Source organism: Pinus tabuliformis, chromosome 6, assembly GCF_031772625.1.
Source record: "Pinus tabuliformis cultivar Carrire ecotype Pingquan chromosome 6, CPIR1, whole genome shotgun sequence".
Taxonomy (NCBI): Eukaryota; Viridiplantae; Streptophyta; class Pinopsida; order Pinales; family Pinaceae; genus Pinus; species Pinus tabuliformis.
In genome coordinates this window covers 227,864,203-227,876,799 of record NC_142292.1, presented here as the reverse complement: position 1 = coordinate 227,876,799, position 12,597 = coordinate 227,864,203, and positions in this window count along the sequence as shown.

Sequence of the window (12,597 nt, the reverse complement as noted above, 5' to 3'; positions counted from 1 at the left end):
ACTGCACTTTCAAATTTGTCCAGGAATTCATCCACCGCTATTACTCCATCATATGTTGGTAGTTCCCTTGCCTTTGTCATCACACAATGCAGTGATCTAATCATCATGTTGCAATTCAGCGTTGTCACTTTATGCAACCGGTTTTGCCAGCGTTCTACTTCTTCGTCTAAATCTGAAGTATAGGAGCTATCACGCTCCCACGATATTCTCTCATTTGCAGTCAGGTTCACCTGATCCTGGTCTCATGCCATTATTTGGTAAATACAATCTAGCTCATCATCACATTCATCGTCGCACACTGGTCAAGTGTAACACACTCCCTCAGCTCATTCTAATGGAACTACTACGTGTAGGGTCATTTTCTTGAATATCATCTTCCTCTTCTTCAGGTTAATGACTCCATTCATGTTAGTGGCCTAGTCTATTCCTAGCAATGTGGGATAAGGATTGTTGTCATCGACAATCTCTATTACTTCAAAGTTCGTCTGTGTGCACGTGCCTTTGAAATCAATTGTTACCCCTTACAACCTCCCCATGGGCAAAATCTTATGTTTGTTCGCTATTCATAATTGAATAGGGGACCACTACAACGCAGGCCTGCCCATGTGTTCCCATGTTTGCCTCGGTAACACATTCACATCCGCTCACAAATCTAGGATGACCTGATCCATTTCATACTCACCAATCCGCGTAGTCAACCTCATCTCCCTTCCAGTGCACAATGTATGCTTCCCCAGTTTCCAGGCTACACGCGGTTCCCTTGACCCCGTGCACTTGGAGATCAATTCCTGTAGTCCCTCAACTACCTTATTGTCATGTAGCAGCTTCATGCATGTCTCCAAAAATTTAGTAAGCATAAAAGGATCCATCCCTACCTCTGGTTGATCCTTACTACTTGAAGTAGAGGCCTCCGCGAAGCTCTTCTTAGCTTCCATGAACATCTCCTTTGCATGTTCTAGGTCAAACTCAGGTTCTTTTGTGGGAGACTTGTGAACCCATGTATCTTCCTTAGGCTGCTTCCCCTTATCCTCCCCTATGGGTCTTCTTCACGTGGTTCAGACTTCATCATTTGGATATTCTGAGTCGGAGGAGGCTAAAGTACCCCTTTTTTGCGCATCTGTGCGATCAACGTAGGACAATCTATCATTTCATGATCAAACTGAGCACATTATGAATAGGATATTTGCGTCGTGTTGGTACAGTTGCGGGCATAGTGCTTTGGTCCTCCGCAATTGTAACAATTTAACTATTTGCGGCCCCTTCCTAGTCCCATTCCTCCTCATCCTCGATCTCACCCTTGAAATCTAGTGTGCACCATCCCTTCAACTAGGTCGAGGCCTCATGTTTCTATCTACATTCTATAGGCTGGGGTCTGATCCATCATTAACTCATAGCTGTGATAAGTACGCTCGTCATGGCCCATTGACCTACATAAATTAAAAAACAGTTGCTCAGGTGCCGGTGTATGCTTCTGCAACAAATGACAATTATCCATTGTGTGTTTTCCTCCTATTTGATAGATCTTGCACCATAACACAGGTGTCGCACTCAGCCCTTCCTGTGCCTCTAGTCTCAATGGCATTGGCCCCCCTCCTGCCAAGTAGTTCGAGAATACTGGACAGTGGTCCTTGTCATGGCCTTGGCCTTTGCATTTTATGCACCACACTTCCTCGTGCGCGTCTGGCCACGGTGCCCTATCTTGCTTCAAGCTCTACATTTCTAGGTAGAGATTCTATAGTTGCACATGGATTTGTTGAACTCCCAGCCCCGAATCGTGTATCGTTGTCTCATGCAACCTCTTCGCCATTTCCAATGCTTCGACCTAGGTAGAAAGTCTCTGCTGTGACAACGTCGTCATTAGGTGTGGTGTCAGAGAGGACACAAACCATGCATGATGTTGTGCATCTATGAGCATCATATTAGCCTCGCAAATTGTACTCTTCGGTCGCTGATCTAGATCCCAGGGGATCTCGCCTAGAAGCATCGTGATCTCTTTAAACTCAATGATGGACTATGTCTCTAATTTCGGCTAGCTAAATTCTCTGTTCAGTGCATTCTGGATCTCTGCTATTCCTGCATTTGGGTGATCATTAGAGTGCTTGATATACCATGTCAACGCATGATCCTGCAGCGTGCTCACCAATGTAGCCTTCTTAATGTTGTCATTTGTGACCCCTTGCACTTCCCACACTGCTCTTACCACGAACCAGAACTGGTCCAGATCCTCATTCCCTACTCCTCTGAATACAAGTAGCTTGATTACGCTTGCCATGCTGAACTGCAGGTTTGGTGGAGGTGGAGTGGGTGGAGGTGGAGGTGAAGGAGGTGAAATGGGTGGTGGCATGGGTGGAGGTAGTAATTGCGGAATGCGCTGCCTTATCAATTTGACCGCACTTCTCGGAGAGATCCGAGCAAGCTCTTCCTTGCTCTCTCGTGAAGGTGAAATTAAGGGACTGTTTCCTACTTCCCCGCTACCTTTGTAGATCTTTCTGCTCCATGTCGTTCCAATCATTAATGTATTCACGTAACCCGCCATTCACATAACAACATCTTAATCCAAGTATTCAGAGATTTAATGTACTTACCTCGTGGTCCCTTGAGAAAACATCATTCTACTTCACTATAGCTTACGGTCATGTCTACCACAAACTCAATGATAAATTCCCCTATTATCCAGTCTAGCCAATGGTCCATAGCTCACGCGATCTTATCTTCTGATGCCTCTAGTCTACATACTAATTCCATAGTCCACACTATCGGTTGGTCGAGCTTACACCTTCCGTGGTTGTTGGCTAACCTTGCGATCCACCCATATAGTTCAGAAGGATGCGAAGAAGATCTCATGGATTTTTGTATACATGTAGTGATCCAACCACCTTTTCTCGAATACCTGCAGAGTTCTATTTTCCTATGTCACAAACTTGTGAATCTTCTTGTCCAACCACTCTTCAATTTCCTTCTTTGTTGGGTTCCAGTGGCACGACATCAGACATCCCTTAGGCAGATCCCAGTCCTAGCAATGGAACCATTTGTTGGCTTATTGGGGCCTGACCCAGGTTCAGAAGTGATTTAGCCAAACAAATCTCGAAACTACCAGCCCTTTTGGCAATAGTCTGCAGTGTGCGGAATGAGGTCTCACCTGAGGTAGTATGGGAGGGTGTTGGAACCAAGTTTCCACACCCTAGGGATGTCTTGATGAAGTCTAGGAAGTTCTCGAACCTGCACGCTTGTGCTGCTCTACACAGCCGTCAGTCCTTCGCAACTTGTGTAACTGCTTCCATGCAGCTCTGTAAAGAGTGTGAAGAGGTGTTATCTAGATCCTTTATCCTTATTGTGATATTATTATAGATCTTAACTTAATTGTTTGGTCCCAATATTCTTATTAGTCATTCAACATTCATAACAAGTGCGCACAATCATAAAACTGTAAAGAGATGCATAAATATATCGAAGGCATAGACACACAATATTTCGGAATCAACTTATCTTTTATTAGTTCTCTATCCAAGTACAATCCCCACTCCCCCTTGTGCACTCAGCTCTAGGGGTCCGCGCACTCAGCTGCGTACTCTACTAGGCCTCTGTGCACTCAGCTGTAGAGCCTCTACTTATCACTACGACCCAATACATTCAGATCTACTTCTAACTTCTAACCATGCCTTCGCATCTATTTATTACTTGTTAAAAACTAAGCCTGACTTTACACTTAGAGCATCGCTCTATTTATACAATCCCATGGTTCGCGGACCATGGGTAGGCTGACACACTTTACATTAAATTACATTATCTTAGGGCGGACAACCCTGGACTCTTGCACTCTGCGCCCACATTTTGCGGGGTCTTTACATTACACTTGACCAAAATTCAGGCTTCAAGCCCCAAAACCATGCTATGGGGGGATCCACTGCCCAACATCTAGACTAATTTACTAGATGGATCGAAGTACACCATGTAAAGCCAATATTACCATAGTAAAATTGTTTTCACTATGAGAAATTACTTAATAAACCACCTTTGTTAAGTATTTTATAGCTAAACCCATGAAAAAAAATTAAATAAATCACTATTTATTTGATTTTCTTTTAGGAATAATTAATTAAACCCTTGTTAAATTATTATTCCTTGTCATATTTGACCCAATCATGAAAAATTAACAAATAAATCATTAATTATCTTATTTTTCTCTAAGAATAATTAATTAATCACTAATTAATTATTATTCTTTGTCAAATTTGACTAAATCCCTTAGGAATAATTAAATAAATCATGATTTGTTTATTTTTCCTTAACCAATTTCTTGAGATGATAAATAAATCATTTATTTATTTATTATTTTTAAATAAAATTTTAAATACTTTTTCCCTCCTAAACAAATAGAATAAAATATTCCAAGTGGTTATTCCAAGAATGGGGTTAATAATATTTTATTATTGCTCATTATTCAAGGATAACTCAATATTTTGTTATAAATAGAAGGGTTTTCCTTTCATTATTCACTTTTGATTATTTTCATTGTTGCACTCACTGCTGCAACTCTGATTATTTTCATTGTCGCACACCATTATTTTCTCGGTTTACACATTATAGAGGAGAGAGATTCTACACAAGCTAAAGACTTTTGAGGATAGCCAAGGACCCATCCCTCTATGACCTAAGAGAATGTTATAATCCAAAGGGGCATCAATAACCTCAATGTCGACATGAACAGTCTTGCCCGCAAGGGTCATTCGATAGTTGTGGTACATGCCAAGGGATAGGAGGAGTGTCCATTCCAAACACACAAAGTGATGGTGGAGGGGGACAACTCAGGTGACCTAAGCTGTTTCTAGATGGCAGCAAACATCACACATGTGGATGCACCTTTGTCAATAATGCACCAAGAGATGATGGCATTACGGACTCGAACTGGTATCTAGAAAGCAACAGATGAAGGCAATGGGTGATGTTCTGATGTATTAATTGGGAAGACAATCAAACTATTTTTAGAAGGATATGTTGCACCCAAAGCAGTTAGTATATCTTTCTTTTGAGATGCGCACAACTAGAGGACTTCCAACATTGACATGGAGGCAGGGGATTTCGCCAAGTCGTCTACTATACTATATGTATGGGAAGCTCAATTAGAAGCCGCATTATGGCGTAATGGTCCATTTGGGATCTTGTGAATAACCTCAATTTTGGGTTGAGGGATCTGTAATGGACCATTTGGTGTCATAAGAGGCTCAGCAGATGGTTTGGTTTTGGACTTAGTGGTGGATGAAGTCAATGGCTTGTCATATTGACGCGACTGAGTTTGCGGGTTGATATTGAAGGGCTTAACCTCATCATAATTCATCATAAGGATCTCGTAGTCACCATGACCAAACGATTGTGGGGGATGGGCTTCTTGACCCAGCTAAGGTTGAGTAGCAACAAATCCTCGCAGAGGGAAAGGATTTGTGAGCATTGTCAGTTGAGACAGTGTAGGATTCTAAGGTGATTATTGATGTCTAGAAGCTGATTGTGCTTTCCACATTTGGCATCTGGGGTAATAGAGGGCACTCATGTGTATAATGTACATGTACAACACAACATTCGCAAGGCTTTTTTGTATGAATAACCTTGTTCTTCTTGGGTTAATTGCCTTGTTGCTAGTTGTTGGTGTTAGGCTGGTTCACCTGGGGTTCACTAGGTTGATTACCTTGATTACCTCGGTTACCCTTGCTACCCTTCTTGTTATTCCTTTTCTTCGTATTTTGGGGATTTTCCACACTCTGCTGTGAAAACACCTGACCCTAAGGAGGTGAGTGTTGCTGGGGCCGAGGATGCATGGCAGGTTGTGGTGCTAATGCTTGAGGGGCTGGAGCGCTCGACTGTGCATAAAGAGGAGAAATATTTTGGTAGATAGGTTGGGGCCTTGAAAACATGTTGCTAGCAGGAGGGGCATGAGGGTTAGAGAAACTAGTGCCCCCCTACAAATAGCCATAACTTTTCTAATTATATGGCGAAGGGTCTGAAAGGGTTCCAACAATACCGTCGGTGGCGTGAGATGCCCCCAATGCATTGGCACTACCAAGAAGAGGGAGGTATGGAATGACAGAATAGACATAACCAGATTGTGCATAAATCAGGTCATATCTTAGAGCAGTTTGGACATATTCTTCCTTGGTTTGAGGAAAATGGGACGCGACATATTTTCCAATAGGTGATGAAAGGTTGCTAAGAAACCAATCTAGGTAGACATGGTCTTTGAAGGGTGGGGCATGGCATGTGCTCCTCCTTCAACGCCACCCTTGAACATGGTCAGAAAGGAGAGTGGTGGAGGAATGACGGAATGAGGTTAATAGCTCTGTACCAGTGTCGTACCAGAGAGGTAACTGGAAATATGAAAGGAATGCTTTAGCAAGTGTCGAAAATGGAATGAGATGCAGCGAGCTGGTCTACATACCATTTGGCAATGTCTTCAGTGAGTGTGCATTGGAATAGCCGAAGACAAATGGAGTCATCGGTAACAGAGTTGGACAAAAACCACATGTGGATGGAGTGGAAATGGTTGGTAGGATCCTCTCCAGCATTACCCTCAAACTTTGGCATCTCTGATGGAAGCTTAGTCGGCATAGAAGGCCAACCAACATTGTGGTGTATCGGGTCATTTATCAACTGGGTAAAATATGGTAGACTTAATCCAACTAGAAAGGGGAGTGTTAGCCTCCTGCTGCAGCAGGTTAATGATCTTTCATGATCGACATTTTTACATGCCAAATATGTCATACTTTGCTTGCTGCAATGCTCCATATTTGCTACAGATGGCCAGAGAAGTATCCATGAGAGTGTGCTAGTCTAAATGCCACTGCTCTGTTCCATGTTTGATGAGTTGATCCATTTTCATGAGTTTTCAGCTAAGGGAGGTCCAAACAGCTTAATCTTGGCCCCCCTAGGTTTCAATTTCCTGTTTTAGAATATAGAGAATAAACATCTGTCCAAACTGTTTAATCTTGGCAGATCTGTAGATAGGTAGAGAGACAAGGGTGCTCAACCGCTTAATCTGAGCCCCTGGATGCAATAAGTGTAGTTGTAGATAGGAGGACAGCAAGAAGAAAAGAACAAAAAGCTGGGTATGCTAGGTCAAGTGCACCCAAACCAAAAAGAAGAGAAAATGCTAGGCAAGTAGGTCGGGTAGGTAGCTTTGTGGTTGCAGAATCATGGCTTGTGATCCACTTCATATTTTCAAGTGTTATATCTATCATATCACAAGTTGAAGGCAGTTGTTCAGTTGGAGGACTTCAAGAAATGCATGTCTAACTTCCCCCTTCTTCCTCTCCCCCAAATCACTCACTAACTTCCCTAAAATAGGTCAAGATCTGCTTGATACCTCTTAGATTCATCATGTTCCATATCATTTGCCTTGGTGAAGATCTGCTTCACTCAAGGAATGTCCATACTTCTTCTATCAGTCATTTTCCCCCCATTGATAGCCTAAGACATCATTCTTAGCGCTTTTTCTCATCATTATCATATTAACTATTAACTTTATTATGTAACTCCCTATCTCTTTTCCCTTCCCCTACTAAAACTATCTCTATAACTCCCCTATATACTTATCCCCTCCCCTTGGTTGAAAAATAGCCATATATATCCTTGGGAATTTCTAAGTTTATCTGAAACTCAGCAAGAACCCTCATTGACCCCTCTGACCATCTTCCAAATGCATAAGGACTCATTCCTTTGCATAGTTTCCCTTCATATGTATAAAAATCATCTCTTTGGCCTTGGTTTGCCTTTATAAGGCATGAAACCCTCTTTGGCCACTAAACCCCTCTCAAAACCACATCACTTTCCCCCTAAGTGCCTTTGGACTCCTTCCAAGGCATAAGAATACAAAAACCATGCAAAAACCATGAAAAACCTTCAGAAAAGGATAAAATCCTCCCTTTTTTGGCTCTCAGACCCCTTCTGATGCCTTAGAATCCATGCCAAACTATAAAGGAACCCTTCCGATTTCCCAAAAGGCTTGGGAGTTCACAAAAACATGGGTCCGATATAATAAAGTTTCATTTGGACCCCTTCCGATGCGATATCGCTATCGGGAGGGGACAATCATATGTTTAAAACATCATATATAACCCCTCCGAATTCATTTGCCTTGTCTTTTCATAAAAAGCGTGCTCCGATGAGATAAAGATCTGTTTGATCCCCCTCCGATGCGATATCGCTATCGGGAGGGGGCAGTGGCATATATAAGCGAAAATGGCCAAGTCTCAAGGAATGGGGCATAGCGCCGATGGGCCGGACCCGAAAACATATAAGTAGTCCGGTAAGAGTATATCGGGTCCACGCAGTTTGGCGATTCCATATGTGCTGCCCTCTGGTCCCTCTAACTGCCGATTCGCCGACGGATCCAGGACCGTTGGATTGGGCCCCAGATCTGACGATCCAGATCTTGTCGCGCAGCCCCCCACTTCGCATCGCCCCATATACAGCTCCGATTTGGTGGAGCCGATGAGTTATCAAATGCAATGTTAAGGGTTTTCGGGTCCGCGGGCCCATTCCACTGTTAAAACCGCTGATTTGGGTTCCGCCGATGGGTCGGACCCGAAATAAAATAAAGAGGGCCTGTATAACTTATCGGGTCCGATGGGTTTCGGTGTTTCTATGTGGCAACCCCATGACCCCGCCGATAGCGAATTGCCAAGTTAATCTCAGCAGCCCATTCAGGCCCAGAGATCAACGGCCCATATTTAATCGCATCACTCCTATATGGCTCTGACCAGCGAAGCCGAAAAGTAATAAAGCGCGACATAAAGGCATATTGGGTCTGAAAGGGTCCGCACTGTGTGCTCCTATATCCCGGAGCCGAAAAATATTAAAGGGTAGTTTTAAAGGATTTCAGGTCCGCATATTGATTTTGTTAAAATCCGCCGACATGAAATCGCCGACAGACCGGACCCGATCTCCATAAAGAAAGGGCATATAAGTATATCAGGTCCGCCAGGTTCATCGCTATTTGGAGGTTTTATGTGTTGGGACCAATGGTCCGCCTTGATGCGATTTAGCGCCAACCGTTGGATCTGCCTTCGTGCGATCCAACGGCCAGGATTTAATCTCCACTACAGTGCCACTCCCGCCTATGTTTTTCATGAATTTTACATAGAAATTGGTCTTTTTTCTGTGTAAAAGAAAAGGTGACATTTGTTCATATTTTCACATATATGCCCGCGCCCGGCTCCCGATAAGGGAATTCATGCATCCCTAAGCTTTCTGAGATCGCTCCAAGGCCCAATTTTGCTTCAGATAGCCAGTCTCAGCCTCGGCGCAGTCGGCAACATTTTTCCTCCTGTTTGCACCATTTTTCAAAAAGTTTAAGGCTAGTTTTGATCGGCCAGAGCGCCGATAGCATTCCAAAGGCCACGGGAACCTTTGCAGCAGTTAATTTTGCATTAAAAGGTAGAAAATGGGCGATTTGACAGCGTAAAGTGTATCAGAGGAAAGAGAAGGCTCAAGTGCATGTCAAAGAGTATCAGTATTGCGGTTCAAAGCAGATGAATTCAAAATGGCCCCAGTAGTTATAGCAAAGCATCATTGAGCTGTAATGGCTCACCAAATCTCAATTTTTTCCATTTAAGGCAGCAGGACCACTTGAAGGCACAAGTAAAGGGTTTTCAAAGTAGATATTGGCAAACACAATGAACCCAGTCAAATTTTGGAGCAGCACTGCTTCCTTAAATGCGCAGTTATCACATAGAGGACAGCGTGTGGCTCAAGGAACTCTTTTAGTCCATTTTTGAAGCTGCAGGACCATGCGCAGCCCTAAAGAGCCATTTTGATGAGGCTGCTCCCTCATGAACACCTGTTTTAGATATTTTATTGCATTTATTTCCAGCACAACTTAGCATTAGAAGCAATTATTGCACAGATCTCTTTTGAATCTGTTTTGATAGATATTTTGAGATATTTTCTCCCTTGACACCTGTTCAAGGGATGTTTGTAAATATTTTCTATTTAAACAACCCTCTGCACTGTTTTAAGGGTCGGTTGGTCGATAACTTCCTCGAGACTTGCATTGTATTTTCTGAGAGTCTCTATAATCAAAGATCGCTGGAATGTTTGGGGGATGAACTGACTATTGTGTTTTAATGTCTGAAGAGTGACTATGGAATCCTAACGCTTCTACATAGCCCAATAAGTGTTTCTTATCTCTGTCTACAGTTTATATGTTTTATGCCATCATTGTTTCACTATCTAAATAGCAGAAAGAAAGAATAGTTCAGAGCTCACTTAGTTGAATTCTATTCTCAATTTCTGTGATTTATCTATGTTTTCCTCTGAATTAGTCCTGAATATGAATACTGATTTGCTCATATTTACAGTAGTTCCTTCATATATGAATGTTGTTTATGAATCCTTGATTGCTCCTATATAAATGTTCATTCACCTTCCCTCTGTTAGCATAATGAGAGCTACTTAGTTGCCTTTCATTCACTGACCTTCGTTCCATCTTTATTCTAGCTAGATATTGTTTTATGTGTAGCTATCCTGCTCTGTATTCCTCTTGTGACCAAGAAAACGCAACAGTAAGCCTAATCCATGACTCCATGCCCAATGGTTTTAACTTCTCACACTATGCATCCCAGCTCTATTTGAAAGAATCCTCCATCCCATCAAAATAAAAACAAAACCCAAGACAATCATAACTAGCCTAAAATCAACCCAAAACAAAGCTAAATTATAAATAGAGAGCCATCTCTGATTGCAGGTAGGCTAGGACTTGCAGTCCCAAGATTGGTTTGTGGTTACCTCGGCTGTATCCTTTAAGGAGCTTTAAGGACAACTTGAGTGATAACAGGGAGCATGGGGGCTGCTGAAATGTTTCTTGACACTGTTTCGCTTGATGTGACCACCAGGATAGAACCGGAGCCAGCACCAAGTTGGGTTCCTACACCAGCTATGGGTCAATACATGGTTATGATATGTAGTGAAGGAGGCTCAGAATTAGAAGAGGAATTAAATGAACTAGGAGAAGAGACGATATGGTCACTCATAGGTTTTTGGCTTGTTGGGGAATGACCTAGGTTCAAATTTAGTTAGCCAAACAAATCCCGGTACTACTGGCCCTTTCGGCAATAGTCCGCAGAGCACAGACTGAGGTCTCACCTGAAGTAGTATGGGAGGGTACTGGAACCAAGTTTCCACACCCTGGAAATGTCTAATGAGTTCAACTGGTTAGCGGTTTCTCCTTGAGTGCAGGTTGCTTCGTGCACGTTTCCATTCCTCACGACCTGATACACTGCCTTCGCACGGCCCTATCCAGGGGTTGTGCCAAGTTTTGCACTATTACCCAAGACCTTGCTTATATTCCAATGTTAGTTAATTATCTTTGTCTACTTGAGTGCTTTGAGTTATACTTAACAACATAAAACATTCATACAGGTGCGTGCAGTAAATAAACAATATATTCATGAGTTATATCAATCATGCATTAACCCAAGAACAGATACACAGAATTATAACCAAACTTCTCTTTATTAATTCTTTCCACAGTTACAAACTCGACTCACCTTGTGCACTCAGCTGCAAGGGTCCGCGCACTCAGTTGCGGACTACTAGGCCTCTACGCACTCAATTGCAGAGCCTTTCTCCTACTCTACGACCCAAAGACATGCTTCACACTGCGAATCAATCACTTAGACTTCTCATGCTTATCCTTTATTCCCTATTGTCCCTCCCCCCTTTACACTTAGAGCCTCACTCTATTTATACAATCCCATGGTCTACGGACCATGGGTAGGTCTATCCAGCCAACATTACATTACAAAACTAGGGCAGACAACCTTGTGACTCTATCATACTTTCGTGCCCCATGCCCGAAATTCGTGGAGCTTTACAACAAGATTCAGTCAAAACTTGGGCTTTGAGCCCTAAAACATGCCTTGGGGGGATTCCATGCCCAACAAGCCCCCAACACAAACATCGTGACTCGCCCTCGAGTCACTCTGTCGGCACGATAATCTTTGCACAGGGTCCCTCCAACTATTCTCGAACTGCGTGGAGGTCAGTAGTGCACTGAGCTACTACTTGTTGGATCCGCTGCATATGCTGTTTTGAGACTTCAGTGTCAAGAGTTATTCTCTGCATCAATGTGTTCATCCCCTGCATGTGTGTGAGCTTGCCTCCGATTTCTACCGTGATGGTGAAGGCTTTATCAATCCAAGGTTGAACGTACGCCTTTTGTTGGCTTGTATTGGCCTGACCTAGGTTCAGAGGTGATTTAGCCAAGAAAATCCCAGTACTACTGGCCCTTTCGGCAATAGTCCGTGGAGCACAGACTGAGGTCTCACCCAAAGTAGTATGGGAGGATGCTAGAACCAGGTTTCCGCACCTTGGGGATGTCTGATGCATTTCTGGCAGTCTGCGGTTTGACCCTGCACACATGTCACTATGCGCACCTATTAGTCCCTCACAACCTGCGATGCTACCTTCGCGCAGCCCTACCCGAGGCGTGATCCGTATTATACCCAAGTTTCTTACTAATTAACCCGTTATTACCCAATTACTTAACTTATCTATGTAAGACTAGTTATAATTAATTGTATATCCAGCAATCATATAAGTGCGCATGAT